A 9,847-nucleotide genomic window follows, 5' to 3' on the forward strand; every position below is an offset into this window, starting at 1 on the left:
TTTTAGGTGTTTCTTAACTTAGAAGCTTGGTGACATATATGTGACATAATGCATATATGAAATTTATTTCTTGTATAAATTTTTTGTATATATCAGACTATCTGATGGTGAAAAACCTGAATATAGATCACTAAATTCATTAGAATTTGTAGCAAAAAGAAAATCGAATATACAATGCATGACCTTATTTTGTGATCGTTATCGAGAAATCCTATTGCAAAATTGAAGTAATTCTTCTTAAACAATTAGGATGTTGGATTTTATTTTTTTTTATGAAATTCGCACTTGCAATCCATTTTTGTTCAATATCAATACCCGGGAAGGACAATGATACTGTAAATATAGATTTTCAAAACAAGTAATTATTACGTATAGTTTGCATTCTATCACGTTCGGCAGAAGGTTTCCCTAATCGAAAGTTTTATACGATTTTTCATAATATTTGTTCACAGGGTTTTCAAAACAATTGGAATTCTTTCCCATCAGTATATTTCTGGCAACTCGAGACAAGGCTGATTATAAAACAGAAATTCTCAAGGCAGTAATTTTAGCTGTAATTGACAAATACATATCTTCTGACAGAATTCCTAATTAAATAATCTACAGCAGTCATTAAACTTATAACTTTACAAATCTTTCTCCCCGCCTCACTTGGGAAAGTAGTTAATTTCCTATAACAACTGCTGGTTCGCCAAAGAGACGCAGTTGTTATGCCAGTAGAAATTAACATTTCACTTTGACATCAAACTGTAAACGACACGATGAGAAATACAACAAACATGTGTTCTGTAAACATGGAAATATGTCCGCTACAGTCACGTCATGGTTTACACGTCAAATCAAAAAATATGTGGGTGATTATGAGAACAAATCAATTTATAGAAGGTGGTTCCTTAATATTCAGATTTATAATTTAAAGTTATAAAGGTATGCATGTATCTTAAATATGACGCAGCAGGTGTAGCCTTTCGTTTGAACCTTCTCTCTTTCCAACAAGGACTTAAACATTTGAACTTTTATGTTGGCATTACAAAAAAAATCATACTCATTTCCCACTCCTTACGTTCTGTGGTCATGCCATAAATTCCACGTCATCATCCAGTAAAACTGACTCCACTTTATACTAATATAGATCAAAGAAATAAAGTCAGGAAAAAAAGGATGCAAACGTATAATCTATCGTTTCATGTATTTATTTGCAACTGACAAAAAATAACCACCTGTTTTATTGAGTTTTTATTCATCAAATAAGACCTCATGAGGGCACAAGAATATAAATATGAAAAAAAAACATAACATGATAAGAAATATTTGCATAACAAAATGTATAATCATAGATACATTTGTATGCACAACAATATTTTGTAAAGATCAATTCAAGACATTTAAAACATTAGTCAGTGTTGTATACATTTTCTTGTCTTTAAAGTTATATTGACGTTTCTAATTGACTTTAGCTTTAACACAAAAAGTATCAACATAAATACTGAACTCCAAGGTAAGGGCTGTGGGAGCAGTTGAGTTGTCCACTTCCAGAGAAAATCCTTCTTGAAACTTATGTATCTTAATGTCGTTTGGTTATACGAGGCATGTCTATAATTAAACCCTTAAATCGTTATCCGAAGTTATCACGCATATTAAATAGTACAATATACCAACAACCAACTCCCCTGAAAATAGAAATGTATACAAACGTAGACATAACAATAGCAACATGTTTTGAAAACAAGAGGGGGTGCTGTTGGTGCCGATAGGAATGCTATTAAAAACAATTTGCTTTAATGATAGTTGTTTTTCAATTATAGTCTTTCGTATTGGGCACACCTTTTAGAACTTTTGGTCCTCGGTGCTCTTCGACTTTGTACTCGTTTTGCTTTCAAACTTTTTTCATCTGAGCGTCACTGGTTTGTCTTGTTTGGACGAGGCGCGCGTCTGGCGTAATAATTTTTTAACCTAGTACCTTTTGTTAGCTATTATTCGTGTGTTTCTCAGTTTTATATGTTCTCCCATTTATTTGTATTGTAGTCCTGTCACATAATGTTGTCATTTTAATGTTATATTTAATATTGCCATAAAGCGGGAGGTTCGGCATGCCACAAAACAAGGTTCAACCACAACTTTTTTCTTAAAATGTCCTGTAGCAAGTCAGGAAAATGGTCATTGTTATATTATAGTTCGTTTCTGTGTGTGTTACATTTTAATGGTGTGTTACTGTTGTGTCGTAGTTTTCCTCTTATATTTGATGTGTTCCCTCAGTTTTAGTTTGTAACCCGGATTTGGTTTTTTTTTCTTAATCGATTTATGAATTTTGAACAGTGGTATACTGCTGTTGCCTTTCTTTATTCCTAAAAACCAGATACACCTTTGCAATTCTAACGTTTTGGATGTTTTGAATTTCCTGTGAAATTCATCTGAATTGAGCTTATACGTGACACTCACGTGAACATTTTCATGTGAGATTTATAGTATGTATTTCACGTGAACTGAACACAACAAAATTGTAATTTCTAGATTTTGATTACATTTGAAAATCAAGATGCTTTTTAAATTATTTTATTTTATTTTAAAACTCATATCTACTGCTTACACGTGAGTTTCGATCATAAGCTCGTTTGGATGAAATTCATTAATTTTATGGATTATATAGCTCTTCATCATTTATATAAGCTTTGGATTTCAAATATTTTGGTCACGAGCATCACTGAAGAGACATGTATTGTCAAAATGCGCATCTGGTGCCGGAAAATTAGTACCGTTAATGTTATTACTACCACTGGGTCGATGCCTCTGCTGGTGGACTGTTAGTCCCCGAGGGTATCACCAACCCAGGAGCCAGTACTTCGGTACTGGCATGAAAATACGTTTTTTTTGTTTTATTAAACTTTGCTGTTACAAAATGTTAGAAATTATTAAAAAATTAGGAATGTATCTCCCTCATGCAAAGCTCTGATTCCTTTCACGGATTTGGCTATACTTTTTGGACCTTTTGGATTATAGCTCTTCATCTTTTGTATAAGCTTTGGATTTCAAATATTTTGGCCACGAGCATCACTGAAGGGACATGTATTGTCGAAATGCGCATCTGGTGCAGGAAAATTAGTACCGTTAATGTTATCATTGGAGAATCACAATATATGTGAGGGAAATTTCCATGTGTAATATTTCAATCAACCTTTACAAAACTAGTCCTTAAATGAGTTTGTTTTGCTTTATCTTTGAGTGTGTTGTGTACGGGGATAATTAACGTGTTAATGTGTGTGCTGTTTACTTTTAATATACTGGCTTTGATTCATTGATTTGTATAAAATGAAGTTTTGTAGTTCTTGTAAATCACTCGTATTTTCTGCTGTGTTGTGTTATGTTGACTATTGTTTTTGTCCTTCTTTCCTTCGTTGGCCTGTTTTGAATTTTCTCCCTTTTTCAAACCTGCACTTATTGTCTGTACACATCAGATGGAAGGAGCATGCATGGTCAATTTGCGTAATCTATCAAGTTTACTTTCACGTTTCTTCGTAAGTGCATCAACCATTTGATAGTAATAGAGGATAGTTAAATTGGTGGTTATAAAAAGAAAACTCGCAAAAGCTCACATACATGAAAAATTATCCTTATACAAGGATCGCATTAACAAGGGGCACAATCTTACTTCTTATCCTTTGTCAAAATTGCTTAACAATTTAAAATAGTATATAATATTTCATGAAATAATACGACATCACAGCACAATGAATAATACAGAAAAGAAGATGTGGTATGATTGACAGTGAGACATTTTCACATGAGACCAAATGACACAGAAATTAACAACTATAGGTCACCGTATTGTTACGGCCAGAAATCGCCTTTAAATTGTAGCCAACAAAAGACACAAATCAATAATAAAATTTAACAATATTTAATCTACAAAAGTTTACAAAAGGTATTACACAAATATTACTGTTAACTTAACTGTCAAAATATGAGTCCAATCTGTTATCTTTATCTGTATCCGGAAATCTTTCGGAATCCAATTTGAATATTACGTTCACTACTAATGTCACAATCCAGTATGATGTTGTTTGTAGAATAAAAGTGTCAATCCAAATGCTGTGAATACTAATGTCTATCAATGTCTATGTCCAAGTTTTAATTATGAGAGTTTAACTTTAGTGTCTGTATATATAGTGTTGTCAATGGAAAATTCTAGAACACTCTATAATGGAACATTGTGGAAAATCCTGGAAAGTTACAACGGAAGTTTCTGGAATAACGTAGAAGTTTAAATTACGCATCTTTTATAAGGATCATTCTAGAAAGTTCCAATCATTCTGTGATTGTTCCAGTGATTCCTAAACTGCACAATTATAAGATTATTTGGTAAACAACTATCAGGCCATACAACACAAATTAGGCCAACATAAATAAACATAATAATTACAATATCATAACACCTCCCCCCTTAAAAGAAGTTTTAGTGTAACAAAAACTTATCATGAATAATATGAACAAAAATACATAATATATACAAAGTGATTTAATAAGCTCTAGATAAAGCATCAGCTATTACATTATCTTTACCCTTAATATGTTTTACAATTACATCATATTCCTGTAACAATAAACTCCACCTAGTCAACCTCTGATTCTTGTTTCTCATTTTATGCATGAAGGTGAGAGGATTATGATCAGTATAAACAAGAATAGGATATACAGTGGGATTCAAATATACATCAAAATGTTGAAGTGCTGACAACATTGCAAAACACTCTTTTTCAATAGTTGAATAATTTTTCTGATGTTTATCTAATTTCTTAGAAAAATATGATATAGGTTTTTCAACATTATCATCTGTCTCTTGATATAAAACAGCTCCTATTCCTACATCGCTTGCATCAACAGCAAGTTTAAATTGTTTTTCAAAGTCTGGAGTAATCAGAACTGGACTATTAATTAAAAGTGATTTGCTATTTTCAAAAGCTTTTTGACAATTTTCACTCCAGATAAATTTAGAATCTTTTCGTAAAAGATGAGTCAATGGTTGAACAACAGTAGCAAAATTTGAACAGAATTTCCTGTAAAATCCTATCATGCCTAAATATCTCATAAGTTGTTTTCTATTTGTAGGAGGTGGAAATTTGGAAATAGCTTCCACTTTAGCCATAATAGGTTTTACTTGACCTTGGCCAACTGTATGCCCTAAATAATCAACAGTGGCCTGACAAAATTCACTTTTACCAAGATTAACAGTCAAATTTGAATATGACAATCTATCAAAAGTATCATACAAATGTGTTAAATGCTGTTCCCAGCTATCACTACATACAATAAGATCATCAATATAAGCATAACAACAGTCTAAATCTTTTATAACATTATTGATCATTCTTTGAAATGTAGCTGGTGCACTTTTCATGCCAAATGGCATTACAGTATATTGAAATAAGCCATCTGGTGTAACAAAAGCTGATATTTCACGAGCTCTCTGTGTCAATGGAACTTGCCAATAACCTTTCAATAAATCAAATTTGCTCACAAATTTTGCTTGACCAATATTGTCAATACAATCGTCTATCCTTGGAATCGGATAGGAATCAGATTTTGAGACTGAATTTACTTTTCTGAAATCAGTCACGAAACGAAAAGTTTTATCTGGTTTTGGCACAAGGAGACAAGGAGAGCTCCATTCACTGTGACTCGGTTCAATAATATCATTGTCAAGCATATATTTAATTTCTTTTCTCATAACTTCAAGTTTGAGTGGATTGAGCCGATAAGGATGTTGCTTAATTGGAGAAGCATCTCCTACATCAACATCATGACAAACAGCAGTGGTTTTGTTTGGCACATCTGGAAAAAGATTTTTAAAAGAAAATACCAAAGTTTTTATTTCTTCTCTACGATCAAAAGACAGATGTGCAAGTTTTGAATCTAAATTTGACAAAATTTCTGAATTTTTCAATCTAACTGTCTCTTCCATAGTTTTAGAACTAAAAGGTGGTTCAATTGCATCTGGTTTGTCATGATTGTTCTCAAATTTAACCATGCCTAAAGTGGCAACTGGTTTACTCTCACATTCATTAGTACGCTCAAAGTATGGTTTTAACATATTAATATGACACACTCTATTTTGTTTGCGCCGACCTGGAGTTTTTACAATATAATTCAAATCATTAATTTTATTCTCTATTGTATAAGGACCACAATATTTAGCCTGTAAAGGATGTCCAGGGACAGGCAGAAATACAAGTACCTTATCACCAGGCTCAAAAACTCTGTCCCTGGCAGCTTTATCATACCATATTTTCATCTTGTTCTGTACATTTTTTAAGTTTTTCTGAGCAATTTGACAAGCAGTATACAATTTTTCTTTAAATCTAGATACATAGTCTAAAAGATTCAAGTCAGTATGTTCAGTAAGCCACTTTTCCTTAATCAATTTTAACGGTCCCCTTACAGTATGACCAAATACCAACTCAAAGGGACTAAATCCAAGGGATTCTTGAACAGCCTCTCGAACCGCAAAGAGTAGAAAGTGAACTCCATCATCCCAGTCTCTGTCAAATTGAAGACAAAAAGTTCTAATCATGTTCTTCAATGTTTGATGAAAACGTTCTAAGGCACCTTGAGATTCTGGATGATAAGCACTTGATCTGTACTGAGCAATCCCTAACTGGTATACGACTTGCTGAAATAAACCCGACATGAAATTTGATCCCTGGTCGGACTGTATAGACTTAGGAAGTCCTACTAATGTGAAAAATTTGATCAAAGCTTTGACGATAGTAGGTGTCTTGATATTTCTGAGCGGAATAGCTTCAGGAAAGCGGGTAGATGTACACATGATCGTCAATAAATACGCATTTCCAGTCTTGGTCTTTGGTAAAGGTCCAACGCAGTCAATTAGAACTCTGCTGAAAGGTTCGTCAAAGGCTGGAATAGGCAGAAGAGGTGCTGGTGGTATTTTCTGGTTAGGCTTACCAACAACCTGGCATATATGGCATGATTTGCAGTATTCTGCAACATCGTTTCTAAGTCTGGGCCAGTAGAAATGTTGCAATATTTTTAGGCAAGTCTTCCTTATACCTAAGTGTCCAGCCAAGGGGGTGTCATGGGCAAGACCAATAATTTCTTGCCTATAAACTTTAGGCACCACCACTTGGTATAGCACTCTCCATTCCTCCTCTGGGGTGGCTTCAGGAGGCCTCCACTTCCTCATTAAAATGCCGTCCTGATGGTAAAAGCATTCGGCCACTTTGTCTGCTTCCTCCTGTGGTTGAGCCCTCTGGCTGAGCTGAAGAACCTCAGGGTCTTTATGTTGTTCTTCGAGTAAATTATTTCGGTCTAATGAATGGCTGTTTACATCTGGCCATGGCATAATAACATTTTTGTTAACACTAGGTGGTTTTATAATAGCCTTTTCTGAGTTACCAGGATCTTCAATATCAGCTATAAAAGTGTCAGAAAGGTCCATGTAATCAAACTTGTCTTCTTGCAAATTCTCATTTTGTTGTTTTCTAGCCATCGCCCTAGTAACAACACAAGCTGGATACAATTCAGCATCATCTTCAGGTGATTTAACATCCACCACCGGTTCACTGGTAACAATTGGTTCAGCAACCACTTTGTTCCTAGCTAGATCATTTCCTAGCAATAAGGTAACACCCTCAACAGGGAGATTAGGACGAACACCTACAACAACTGGTCCAGTTATCAAATCTGACTTCAGATAAATACGATGGAGAGGAACATCTATACAACCTAACTCTACACCTTGTAACAAAACGGAGGCACCAACAGAAGTCTTCTCGGACAAAGGCAACACACCTTCTAACAATAAAGACTGAGAAGCTCCAGTGTCCCGTAAAATCTTAATAGGCTGAAGAGTGGTATCATCAACAATAGAAATAAACCCATCAGACATAAAGGGTTTATATTCCTCCATGTAATCACAAAAACTGGACTTAAAAGCCTGACTCGCAGGACATTCCAATGTACTGGTAATATAAGGTGTCGTACAAGCACTGGTCTTCGGCTTATTATCTCGTTCATTCTTCTTCTGGAGTCTAAAACAATCAGCCATCAGGTGACCAATCTTCTTACAATAAGCACAAGTCAGTGACTTCTTCTCAAAAGTATCAAATTTTGGACTAGACATATTATAACTGGACTGACTCTTATTCTGTGGAACAGGCTTACTATCAGTACGCTCAGTGCTTTGATTTTTGTAATTTCCACTGGAAGTATTAACATTTTGACTCTTGAAACTTCTTTTATGTGAAAGAGTATAATTATCTGAAATTACAGCCGCATCATGTATTGACTCAACAGTTTTGTCGTCTAAATGTGTTTTTAATTCTGAATGAACACATTGTTTAAACTCTTCTATTAACATCAATTGTCTTAGTTGATCAAAATTGTTTTTTGTTTTCTTTGAAGTAAGCCATTTATCAAATAGATCTTCTTTTTCCCGAGCAAATTCCACATAGGTTTGCGAATCAAACTTTTTATAAGATCTAAATTTCTGTCTATATGCTTCTGGTACTAGCTCATAGGCTTTCAAAATTTCCTGTTTCACGGTGTCATAATCGGAACTTTTTTCTGATGGAAGTGCAGAGTATATTTCAGCGGCCTTTCCTTCAAAAACACTTTGTAGCATTGTAGTCCAATATGGCTTTGGCCATTTCAAATTATTAGCAATTTTCTCAAACTGTGGAAAATATTTATCGACTGTTTTTTCACAAAATTTTGGAACCAAACGTATATTTTTTGCTGCATCAAAATAATCTGATTTCGACTGGACTTTAGTGTTGCTTTCTTCTTTGACCATTTCAATTTTCAGTTTTTCCATCTCTAGCCTTTCTCTCATTTCAAGTTCTTTTAATTTTAATTCATCTTCTTTTATTTTCTCCCTCTCCTTCATTTCCAGTTCTTTTAATTTAAATTCATCTTCTTTTTCTTTTCTCTCTATTTCCAACCTTTCCTTCATTTCCAGTTCTGCTTGTTTTAATTTAAATTCATGTTCTAATTCAAGCTGTTTTAATTTAAAGGCATCTACATTTTCGACCTTAAGTTCAAGAGCCTCTTCACCTAAAATTTCTGAGTCAACTAATTTGTCTATAACCAAATTTTTATAATTTGTTTTCTCATAGATACTTTAAAATTTAACTGCAGATGTTTAGCAAGCAACACTAATTCGTCTTTCTTTAAATTATCAAAACTCTCCAGGTCTGGCGTTTTCAAAAATTTACCGGCATCAAATGCCATTTTGTAGAATTTTGTTGGCTAGTTATAATAAAAATATTGAAAAAAATTTAAATAATATATTTTTAGTCTCCCGGACGAGCCCCCAATTTCTGTTACGGCCAGAAATCGCCTTTAAATTGTAGCCAACAAAAGACACAAATCAATAATAAAATTTAACAATATTTAATCTACAAAAGTTTACAAAAGGTATTACACAAATATTACTGTTAACTTAACTGTCAAAATATGAGTCCAATCTGTTATCTTTATCTGTATCCGGAAATCTTTCGGAATCCAATTTGAATATTACGTTCACTACTAATGTCACAATCCAGTATGATGTTGTTTGTAGAATAAAAGTGTCAATCCAAATGCTGTGAATACTAATGTCTATCAATGTCTATGTCCAAGTTTTAATTATGAGAGTTTAACTTTAGTGTCTGTATATATAGTGTTGTCAATGGAAAATTCTAGAACACTCTATAATGGAACATTGTGGAAAATCCTGGAAAGTTACAACGGAAGTTTCTGGAATAACGTAGAAGTTTAAATTACGCATCTTTTATAAGGATCATTCTAGAAAGTTCCAATCATTCTGTGATTGTTCCAGTGATTCCTAAACTGC

The sequence above is a fragment of the Mytilus galloprovincialis genome, chromosome 1 (assembly GCF_965363235.1).
Source record: "Mytilus galloprovincialis chromosome 1, xbMytGall1.hap1.1, whole genome shotgun sequence".
Taxonomy (NCBI): Eukaryota; Metazoa; Mollusca; class Bivalvia; order Mytilida; family Mytilidae; genus Mytilus; species Mytilus galloprovincialis.